We start from the raw sequence: 12,655 nt of genomic DNA on the forward strand, positions 1-12,655 counted from the left end.
AAGGCAAGTACAAATATGACTCAGTCATTGTCCATGCTGGTGTGAATGACCTGAGACGTACCTCCCTGGACTACATGAAAAGAGACATAGAGGAGCTCTCTGAGCATGTGGCCCAGGCCGGTATGACCCTGACCTTGAGCAGCATCTTACCCTCACCAAGAATGATGCCACAATATGAAGACAAGATGATCAATTTCAACAATTGGCTTAAGTATTGGTGTCATTCAAAGGGGATCCAATGCCTGTCAGCCTGGGATGACATGCTCGACAGGCCACGATGCTTCGCTAGGGACGGCTTGCACCTGTCACACCTGGGCTTTCAGATATTGGCAAAGGCTCTTGCTACCCCCATAGTGCCTTTTTTAGGCAAGGCTCAAAAGACAAACCCACCTCCATAGGTATCAGAAACTAAGAGTAATGCTACTCAATGCCAGAAGTCTAAACCTCAAGATGCATGCACTCAAAACTCTCCTTAGCATGGAGAACATCGATATCTGTGCAGTAACAGAAACCTGGTTCAAGGCTCCCGAGAGCACCCCAGTTATACCTCATCCCATGCTTTTCGGCCCCAAAACTTGGACCGAACCAAATCCCATCGAGCTACACGCTCGAGAGGCTTGAACCTCAGCACTGAAATAAAGAGGACATGCTGGAGGGACAGATTCATAATCCAGAGGCTCCCTTCACTCTGGAATAAAATCCCAGTCCAGGTTAGGCAGAGTCCCTCATTGACTCTCTTCAAGAGGAATCTTGATGAGTGGATGGGGGATTGTAGGTTTACCCCAGGTATCACTTCTGTGTCACTGTTAGACAGAGGCACAGTATACTAACCTCGAAAAAGGGCATAGCAAAATTAATTTAAAATGGGTGGCGAAAGCCAAACACATTCTGGCTAGGCTTATAAATGCCCTAGGGCAGATAGCCTAGTATGAACCTATGAACCTATGAATACTCAGCTCTTGGAACATTGCTATAGCATAGGCATGCTGGAGTCATAATGCTGAATGATACAGAGGTATGAGTGCCCCCTGCTGGTATTCCAAACTGTTGCATCCACATAAGAGGAAAGTCAGGATAATAAAGTCAGCTAGTGTGTAAATGCATTCTAATATGTAAATTGCCAATAAAAGAAAATGATTTTGCCCTTGTAAATATTTCACACTGCTGAGCAGATAAAGAACTTATGGAAGAATTTATGCTGTTAAGTAACTATTCAGGAATAACCTGAAAATTCATTCTACTTAATTTTTATAGAACATTGGCTATTCTTACTATATGTTCAGGGGAACGCAGTCTGAATATGGCTCATTTCTAATGTTTAATGTTCACCCACCTCTTCATTCCATATTGTAAACTTTACCTTGCGAGATGGAAATAAAAAATGTGGTGGGTGTGTTTCTTTGTGGTGGAAACTGCAGTGAATTGCTGTGACTAATTTAAATCTCACAACTGATCTTCCTGCCTGAATTAGAAGACCAGGCTATCTTGCCTCTCCATATTTGGAGTTTCTAACAAATACTTTATACTACTTAACCTACTGTTTCACTGGAACTACTATTTCACTGTCAGTCTGTTTCTACTTTGACTGCAGCTGCCAGATTAAAAGATGTAATTTTGTAACTGTGAAACAGTATGGTTTCAGTTTAAGGAGTCTAAGATCTCATATACACAGCAATATTGCTATACTAAGGAGCAAATGAAACAACTGTGACAAAAGTGAGAGATTAGTGTACCAAACTTTAAGGAAAGGCACATCAAAATATTTAGATTTCAAGCAATTGTGTTTCAGTTTCCAGTTTTTATGTATATGATTTGAACAGATAATTTTTCTGAAAGTAAAAAAAAAATACAAACGTATAATTAATAATTAATTAAGCATTCATATGGATATTGCTATGACACATCTTTATTGAATAAAATAAGATAACACTTTGTTCTTCAACAAATTGTTTATTTGTATGGATATTCATGAAGGAAATAGCAAGTATTTTATTTTATGAAAAAACTTTTGTAATACAGGAACTAAATGTGCTATGCAGATGTATTTAGAACTAATGATACAGCATTTCTGTAATCAGCCAAGTATAATCACTGTGTCAGTAACAGTTACAGCTGTAGAACAAGTCACCCAGTGGAAAATAAAACACAGCAGGACAAGCATGCTACTGACGTTTATGTTTTTGAGCTGTGTCAGAAATCTGCACATTCTTATTCAACAAATATTAACTTGCTGCTTATATATACTACCGTATGTTTCTCATAGTGAAAAATAACAGTATATAATGAATATTTGGATATCCAAATAATCAGCTACCATCAATATTATAGCTGCACAACTTTATAAAAGTCAGAATGAAGGTTTCTGCATGCATTGCAAATGGTTAGAATTACGTATAGCAAATTTAAAATGTAATATCTGTAAAATGTAACTTACTGGAGCAGCCCTTCAGTATGAAAGATATTCATTTGATTATAAAATCACAGATGAATTTACAATGGATTTGTATCTGGAATACAACATGAGCAGAGCTCTATTTTATAAAATGGTTCCTCATAAATTTGTAGATACACACTTAAACAATATGTTTCACTAAGTATCTCAGAGTAATACTCCTACATTTGTTTGTCAGTTACAGAAGTAACTACATTGTTAACATGTAATAGCAACAATGGAAATCTTCTTCAGAAGATACAGTTTTATTTAGATCTATATATATATATATATATATATATATATATATATATATATATATATATATATATATATATATATATATATATATATATATATATATATATATATATATATGCGCCTTTACACACACACACACACACACACACACACACACACACACACACACACACACACACACACACACACACACACACACACACACACACACTCACGCACACACACACACACACACACACACACACACACTGAATACATTACCATAACAAATAATAATAACTGTCCCCACCTTAGCACATACACCATTTTGATGATTATGGAGAACAACCTTCAATGTGAAGGAATAAAGAAAGAAACAGTCACTTTATAAAATATCTTCCGGGAACTAAATATTTCCTACTGAAAAAGGCAGAAAAACCTTCAATGAGGCACATCTTCCTCTGGTTTCACAACTGTAAGTCCATCACAGAATGTTCTAGTTCAGCCAGGGTCTTCAGACTGCTGTGGTAGTGCACAGGGTGGACTGCTGGGGGAGGAGCTGACATGGAGATGATGTCACTGGGGATTCAGAGGGGCTGATGTGCCCAGTAACACCTGCTGCTTGTTGGAAATGGTTCTGCATTTTCATCTGAATTTCCTTTCTAATTTCATGGCGAGAGATGAAGTTGACTGTCGCTTTTAAACATGTGGAATAACCTTCCTTGTAATCTTGCTGGGAGCTGCTTTGTACTAATACTTTGGCTAGAAAATAAAATAAACTGATTTACCTTTTTGACATAAAGTAAATAAGTTAGCATATTATATATTTCACTGAATTTCTCTCTCTCTCTCTCTCTCTCTCTCTCTCTCTCTCTCTCTAACATACTGATAGCCAGACCTCATGACTTACTGTATTGCTTTTATAGGTAGAGACAATGAATGGCTGTTAGTAGTGCACCCAGCATAATAATAATAATAATAATAATAATAATAATAATAATAATATAATAGGTGTTGCTTTACACAGACAGTTGCCTAGTTCTGTTTTTTTCTGAGAAACATCTCACATCAAGACTATGAAACACTTGCTCAGAAGAGAAAATAAATGATTTTGAACCCATTTGAAAGCCAGATCATCTACAAATACCATAACTTGACACTATCCTTAAATAATTTTACAGGCTTGGTATATATTTAAGATGTTCTCGGATAAATATGATATGCATACAGACAGCTGCCCTGTATAACTGTTCTTACTACTGATACATATAGAGCACTTGCATGAAATTAATGGGTCTGCTGTAACGCAGAGGAAAACTCACCTTTGATCTGCATCTTCATTTTCAAGAAGATCACAGTCATTTCCAGTATGTCACCCTTCTCCAGTTTGGAGTTGGGATGTTGGATTGGAAACTCCTTTTCCAGTATTTGTCTGAGCTTCTTAATACTGCTGTTAATACGGTCTCTCCTCTTCTTTTCAACTTGTGGTTTCCGGAGCTGTGGGGAAAAGCAACAAAGAGTTTAATAAAATATGTTAAATGAACTTAAGCTCAATTTATTATGAACAGAATAAATTATTATATGTATTAAGTAAATATTTTTAATTACCATTAATATTTCTGTTATTTAGCAGCAGGCACATTTCTATGGCTCTATATTGTTATACAAACTATTGTTAATCATAACATGCATGTTATGATTGTACTTACTTTCAGTTTTTCTTTGTTAGTTATTGAATCAGCAATATATGCCTTAGTTAGATAGTCATGCCCCATTCTTATTTGCTTCTTGTTTTACAATAAAAAATTGATCTTCAGTGTATGATGGCCTGAGTAATGTCTGTAAAGTGGGACAGGAGATTAGCCCTATTTATTTATCCCTAGCAGTAGCGAAACCTGTGGGTGCCTGGTTTGGCATAGTTCCCCACACTCTGCAGCCAATCAGAGAGCGCAGAGGAACAATAGAAGTGTGTCATGCTGAACAGAGAATTCCCAGTGCATAATAAATTTCTCCTAGATGGGCAGGTGCTGCTTCTGTTGGGACAATGCGAAAGAGCTCGTGACTGACATTTCAGGATATGGGAAAGAGTTAATTTTTAGTAAAATAGTTCTGCTGTTAGATATTTGACATTAATGACATTCCATTGACATTTGGTATCTAATTCTGATCAAGTGAGATCATACCTCAGGGGGGAATCTGTGAATGGAGAGGATACATGTGCATCCAAAGTATAATTTTTCATATGCTTATCACTCTGTCTATTTATCTGTTTAGCCCATTTCCTAGCTAATATATCCATCTGATATAGATCCATTTGTCTGCCTCACTATTTATCTCTCTATATATTCATATATGTTGCAATTTCTTAGTCAGGAGGTATGTGACTGCCTCCCTGTCTGCCTACAGGCACAATATTTATGTTTGATAGTATTCTGATAGTGCCTATATACATTCAAGATGTGGCTGTGACTTTCAATGTATCTCTCTAGTTAACTATCGATCTCAGAGCTAGCTGTTTCCATATCTGTAATATGTTCCAATCTACACATTATATGACTGTGTGTATGCTGATCTGTTTATCAAATATGTTTTATTTCTACTGGTACCATAATGAACAAGAAGTAAAAACTACAATGACATCATCAGACTGATGTGAATGATAGGACATCATATCTTGTAAAAGTACCATTCTCTGAAGAGAAGTAATTTTAACATTTTCAGCAGTAAAAACCAAACAGTGCTGGCAAGAGTTACCTCCAACAACAATGAAATGAACAGTAAAAAACAAGCAGGAGGTAGCAGCCACAGCAATATAGAATAACAGCTTTATTAGTAAAAGAGGTGAGCGCTTTCGTGGCACCAGCCACTTCATCGATGAAGTTATTCTACATAGCCGTGGCTGCTACCTCCTGCTTTGTTTTTTACTGTTAATTTTAACAGTTTCCATATTAGCAGTAGGACATACTTACAGCATATCAGTGAATGAAACTGCTTTTATTTTAAAAACAAAACAAAAATACATTAATTAGATATGATAACCCTTATATGCAATGTGGCATTGCAAGTGAGTTATCTTTTAATATTACTTGTATTTTTATTAATTTTTCCCACATAAATGTAACTATTTCTGTTTTTATATGCGCCCTTATGTGATGACAATTTTCATAAATGCGTTCTCCATCTCTATTGTTTTTTGCATTGTTGTACATTCTTGAATGTTTCTTAAATATTTGTATTCGTCTTTGTTTCAGTCAGAAATGTTGGATTAACACTTTTATGTACAATACATTAAACCTACAAAGGTTACAATTAAATCTATAATCAAATGTTTTCATGATTGTAAAGTATCACAAACAAATTCCTTTTCCTTAAATATGGCTGGGCATAGAAATAAATAATCTACAAACAGTTTGCCCATCTCTTTGTCTGTGAACAGGTGTATCATCCAATAAGTCTTAGATGGAAGGAGTAGAATTTGGTTTAGCTAGACAGTATGTGTTAGTCATGAGTCCTGCTTGAGCCAGTGTCCACATTATTGCAAGCTACTACCCTCCATGTCATTTGTTAGTGGCTGTCCTAACATCACTACAATGAGCGGGACATAGTTGACTACTTATATTTGTACAGAGACATCATACAAAAGCTAGTAGACATGTCTCATGTGAAATCAAGGAGCATGCATGGAATATGCATCCTGGCTATGGGGATGTTCAGCGTTTGACAGTGTACACATTAGGAGCTTTTCAAGTCCTGTTTGGTCCCCTAATAGATCATATACATTTCTGAGTACATATGTGGACCAGGGCATGTGTGGAAGACTGTCGATACCAGCCAACACTTGCCTCCAAACTCTCCTCAGCCTCTTGTGGCAGGTACAGTCCTGTGTACTGCTTTATGCTAAGTGTTTCACCACTGGGCTATAGTGTTGCAGCTGTGGCCATGCTGACTCTTGTGCATGTGCCACTATCATGGTCATTGCCCAATGTACCAGAGGCCCACCATCCCCTGTAATCTGATGTCTTGTCTGTGTGAAGATGGTACATTATGTGAACACTTACATAACAGATCTATGTCAGAATCAATCTGTTCCATGTGCCCTAGTTAGATGACTCCCCACCATACAGTTGCAGCCTACCCTGCCTGTTTCCTGTGCCCTTGTTAGATGACCCCCTCAACATGATTTTACCTTGTCCTGTCTGTTCTTTGTGTCCTGGCTAGATAACTCCCAATCATAAGGTGTCCCACACGTTCCTTATACCCTGAAGGATTAGTAACTGTACTGTTGTTGATGAGTAACATTTACTGCCGACTCTATATGGTTAACTAGCAAGTATACCCTCTGTTCAAAACTTGACACCCACTTTCATGCATAGCAAATGATGAATGCTGGCCCTCTAAAAAGTCACTCACATGTGAGTCTTTTCATAGGAAGTGATGCAGAGGAGGATTAGACTGCAACCACAGCCAAAAAGGAATGTAGCTGATATTGTTATTTTCCATTCCATGATTTTTAAAGAATTTACAGCAAGTGATGCCTCTGTATAGTTAATAAGTACATGCATTTTGTGTCCATGTTATACCCTGCAACATTGAAACTCATTAGTTCCATGTAAGTAATTCCATGTTTGAGTAGGATCTATAAATCTCTGTTGTAGGCATTAATTTGGGTAACAGTTTCTCAGCTTTTGTCACAGTGAGCCTCCATGAAACCTGACACTTTCTTAGGTATCAGGAAACTTTATCTGCACACACACACACACACACACACACACACACACACACACACACACACACACACACACACACACACACACACACACACACACGCACACACGCACACACACACATACACAAACACACACGCACATGCCCGCGCACATGCTTGCACACACACACACACACACACACACACACACACACACACACACACACACACACACACACACACTCACGCATTTTGGGTATCTTATTTATTTATTTATTTTCCATTTGTTTACTGGGAAAGTCCAACTGGGCTTAAATAACTCATTTTCAGAGAAGGCCTGTGGAGAAAATCTCCATAATATATACAACACAAGTTCTAGGATACATTGATACACCTGTACAATATTTGAACAGTATATGGTTAGTGTAAGTTAAATAATGTAGGTTTCATAAGAGAAAAAAGTGCCAGGATAAGTATGACCAATTATGAAATCCAGAATACCATCAATAAGGCTTGGTGAGCTGGCAATCTACCTGGCAGTTATTATTACTGTGCGACAAAACTCTGAAGTTTTAAACTGTGAGCTTTGGCCAGTTAAGACCTGCATGATATCAGCTTGAATGCATAAGTATAGCTAAGTAACTTTTATCTGCACTTTTTAAAGTAATTTGTTTGTGCTGCATTGAGCAATATCTTGCTAGAAGTTGACTTTTTTTTCAGTAGTGCATGTGGTATTTTCAGTTAAGGCTTTTTAAAAACCTGCATAGCCAGTGATAGGTGGGGGTAGTAGTTTCCTTCATTGTTATTCAGTTTCTGTCTTACAAAACTGGTACAGTGAATTATCTTCTGTTTAAACTGTAAGCTTTGGCCGGTTACTACCTGCATGATATCAGCTTGAACGCATAAGTGTAGCTAAGTAACTTTTATCTGCACTTTTTAAAGTAATTTGTTTGTGTTGCATTGAGCAATATCAAGCTAGAAGTTGACTGTTTTTTCAGTAGTTCCCCACCCACCTTCCCTGTTTTTGTCTTGGTGTTAATCTTGGTGGCTTTGAAACTGCCTGCCCCTCTTGTAAATTTGCACTTGGATACTCCTCCTGGGCCCATCTCATTTGCTCACTCAAAAAAAAAAAAAAAAAATTATCTGCTTTTACTGTATTTGTGTTTCTTCCTACTTTATTTTGCTTTTCCATCATCTTAAAAGTGCTCAGTTGTATTTATTACTGCTTGGTGTAACTCACTCTAAGCCTTTTAGTTTAAGCACTTGGGCTTCAGACCAGTTTTTTTACATTAAGAAAGTTTGTGCTCTGCACTGTAGTGGCAGGACAGGTAGCTTACATCCTTCTAAGTTGGGAACTGCTGATTGAGGGCTCAGTGTTTGTTATTCTAAAAGTGTATTAATTCTGGTTTAACCACTTGGGCTTCAGGCCAGTTATTTTACATTAAGAGGGTTCGTGGCCTGCACTCTTGTGGGAGGAGAGGCTGGACTCTGCCCTTCTGAGCTGGGAAATTCTGGTTAAAGGTTTATAGTGCCTGCATATTTGTACTGCTTCTTACTAAATTGGTACACCTTGTTTGCTGTAGCATAGACTAGATCCAGGCCTGCTGAATCTAGTTTTGTTTGTATAACTTGAGCACTAATCCAGGCATTCTTAAGTATTCAATTGTATTTATTACTGCTTGGTAGTAACTTGATTAAAGTGTAGCTATCATTCAAAGTCTTTTGGATTAAGCACTTGGGCTCAGACCAGTTGTTTTACATTAGGAAGGTTTGTGGCTTGCACTGTGGTGGCAGGACAGGTAGCTTACATCCTTCTAAGTTGAGAACTGCTGACTGAGGGCTCAGTGTCTGTTATTCTAAAAGTTTATTAGTTCTGGTTTAAGCACTTGGGCTTCAGGCCAGTTATTTTACATTAAGAAGGTTCATGGTCTGCACTCTTGTGGGAGGAGAGGCTGGACTCTGCCCTTCTGAGCTGGGAATTTCTGGTTAGAGGCTTATAGTGCCTGCATATTTGAACTGTTTCTTACTAAATTGGCACACCTTGTTTGCTGTAGCATAGACTAGATCCAGGCCTGCTGAATCTAGCTTTGTTTGTATAACTTGAGCACTAATCCAAGCATCTTTAAAGTATTCAATTGTATTTATTTACTGCTTGTAGTAACTTTGATTGAAGTATATATCATTCTAAGTCGGACAGGTAGCTTACATCCTTCTAAGTTGGGAACTGCTGATTGAGGGCTCAGTGTCTGTTATTCTAAAAGTGTATTAGTTCTGGTTTAAGCACTTGGGCTTTAGGCCAGTTATTTTACATTAAGAAGGTTCGTGGTCTGCACTCTTGTGGGAGGAGAGACTGGACTCTGCCCTTCTGAGCTGGGAATTTCTGGTTAAAGGCTTGTAGTGCCTGCATATTTGAACTGTTTCTTACTGGAATTGGTACACCTTGTTTGCTGTAGCATAGACTAGATCCAGGCCTGCTGAATCTAGCTTTGTTTGTATGCTTGTTTTCTTGTTATTTCCCTGAAACGCTAATTCCACCTAAAACGCGGCTTTTCAGCGCTTCTGTGGATCCCTAGTGACATCTGCATTGCTTACTGTACTTATTTCCTTGTTTCACTTGAAAGAAAGTTACTGTTTGTCATTTTTGCATTTAAGTTACCTGTAACACATTGCATTTAAGTTACCTGGCACTTGTTCACTAAAGCAATTATATAAGTCAGCACTAAAAAATTAAAAGCACTACACCCTCACAAACCCCCTTGAGTACCTTGTTTCCCATTGGCCCTTTTTTTTCAATTATAAAGGAATTCCCAATACTATTCTAGCATGTCCAAAGGTCAGTTGTCAATCTCCTCTCCAGTCCAGCTGGTGAATCTGGGAATCTTGAGGCAATGTTACAACTGCCTCATGTACACAGACAACCCTCTCCTCCTCCCAAAAAATTCCAACACATGTGAGAGATGCAACCATATAGCCAAACTGGAGGCTAAGCTCTCTCAACTCAGTACTGGCGAAACCTGTCAGGAGGAGAAGGAAACCACACTCACAACAATTCCAGTCTCACGTAGACTTACCACGACAGCAAACCAAACACATAAACACACAAAAACATACTCGGAGGCTCTAAATAAAAATCTGCCTAAGCAGCAGAGACCTCCAAAGTAGACACCCAAGCAACTGCTACCCCAAAACAAAACATGTGCAGCACATAGCTCACAAAGCCAGTGTGCTGAACAGTCACAGCCCTTAAGGCTAAACAACACACCTGATACACTTGTAATAGGTGACTCTATCATCAGGCACACTGATGTCCCGCTCACCAGGCTGAACAAGGAGAAGGTCACGGTGAGCTGCCTGTCAGGCGCTAGGATCCGCCACATAACACAAGCACTCAGGTCACTCCAAGGCAAGTACAAATATGACTCAGTCATTGTCCATGCTGGTGTGAATGACCTGAGACGTACCTCCCTGGACTACATGAAAAGAGACATAGAGGAGCTCTCTGAGCATGTGGCCCAGGCCGGTATGACCCTGACCTTGAGTAGCATCTTACCCTCACCAAGAATGATGCCACAATATGAAGACAAGATGATCAATTTCAACAATTGGCTTAAGTATTGGTGTCATTCAAAGGGGATCCAATGCCTGTCAGCCTGGGATGACATGCTCGACAGGCCACGATGCTTCACTAGGGACGGCTTGCACCTGTCACCCCTGGGCTTTCAGATATTGGCAAAGGCTCTTGCTACCCCCATAGTGCCTTTTTTAGGCAAGGCTCAAAAGACAAACCCACCTCCATAGGTATCACAAGGGATAAGAAACTAAGAGTAATGCTACTCAATGCCAGAAGTCTAAACCTCAAGATGCATGCACTCAAAACTCTCCTTAGCATGGAGAACATCGATATCTGTGCAGTAACAGAAACCTGGTTCAAGGCTCCCGAGAGCACCCCAGTTATACCTCATCCCATGCTTTTCGGCCCCAAAACTTGGACCGAACCAGAAAAGGAGGGGAAGTATCAATATTCGTCAAAGATACCCACACCTCCAGGTTGGTGGCAAAGCACGAAGCATCAGAGACTATCCATGTGCAACTAACAGTGGGTAAAACTGCCTTCCAGTTTATAGCCTGCTACAGACCACCCTCCCAAACCCAGGAACCCCACTCGGCCTTCCTGAGAACACTGGAAAATATGAAGGTCTCTCCAAACACCATTATATTGGGTGACTTCAACTACCCAAACATAGACTGGGAGCATTACTCTAGCTCCAACACCCTAGCTCAAAGGTTCCTAGAATTTATAAACTCAAATGCTATGGAACAACTTGTTACCACTCCCACAAGAGGGAAAACATACTGGACCTGATCATCACCAACATGGGGACTCTATGCTCCAGACCAGAAGTGTATCCCTCACTGGTAAGATCAGACCATAAACTAATCTCACTGGATATTCACATCCCAACCCCACCCCCTGCCCAGAAAACCACAGTGAAAAACTTCTCTAAAGCAAATTTCACACTCCTCAAAACCGAGGTGGAATCCTTCAAAGCCCCCGGGCCTGTGGAAAATATGGCCCAGACCGCAGAATCCTTTATAAACGCATTCTATGAACATCTTCAGGAATGCATGGATCATGCAATCCCAAATAAAACCAAGACCCAATCCTTCAAAGGCAGGCGTCCTGTCTGGTGGACCCCAGCCATAAACAAACTATACAATAGAAGGAGGAAGCTACTACATGATAGAGCAAAATCCCAAAAAGGGAAGGCATTGCTGATCAGTGTTAGCAAAAAACTACGGGCACTCATAAAATCGTCTAAGGCCAGCTTCGAGAGAAAAATTGCACAGGACACTAAGGATAATCACAAGGCTTTCTTTAGTTATGTTAGGAACCTGGGTGGGAATTCCCAGATATGCTCAGAAGTAGTCCAAAATGACAAAAAATACACCAAACCCACAGACATTGCCAACATCCTAGCTGACAGGTTCAGCTCAAACTTATCCTCCCCCTCTCCACCAAAAGGGCAAATATCTATCCCAGCAGAGTGCTGCCCCCCTGACATCTCAGATGCTCAGGTAAGAGTCACCCTCTCCAAAGCAAAAAACACAGCATCAATGGGACCAGACAGTGTCCCGGGCTGCGTCCTACATGAACTCCAAGAAGAGCTAAACCCAAACATAAAACTACTGTTCAATCTCAGCCTTACCACAGGATATGTACCCAAACAGTGGCGTACAGCAACAGTGGTCCCTCTCCACAAAGGTGGTGCCTCAATGGA

Source organism: Protopterus annectens, chromosome 10.part0 (genome assembly GCF_019279795.1).
Source record: "Protopterus annectens isolate FY-2018-M chromosome 10.part0, PAN1.0, whole genome shotgun sequence".
In the NCBI taxonomy this organism is placed as follows: Eukaryota; Metazoa; Chordata; order Ceratodontiformes; family Protopteridae; genus Protopterus; species Protopterus annectens.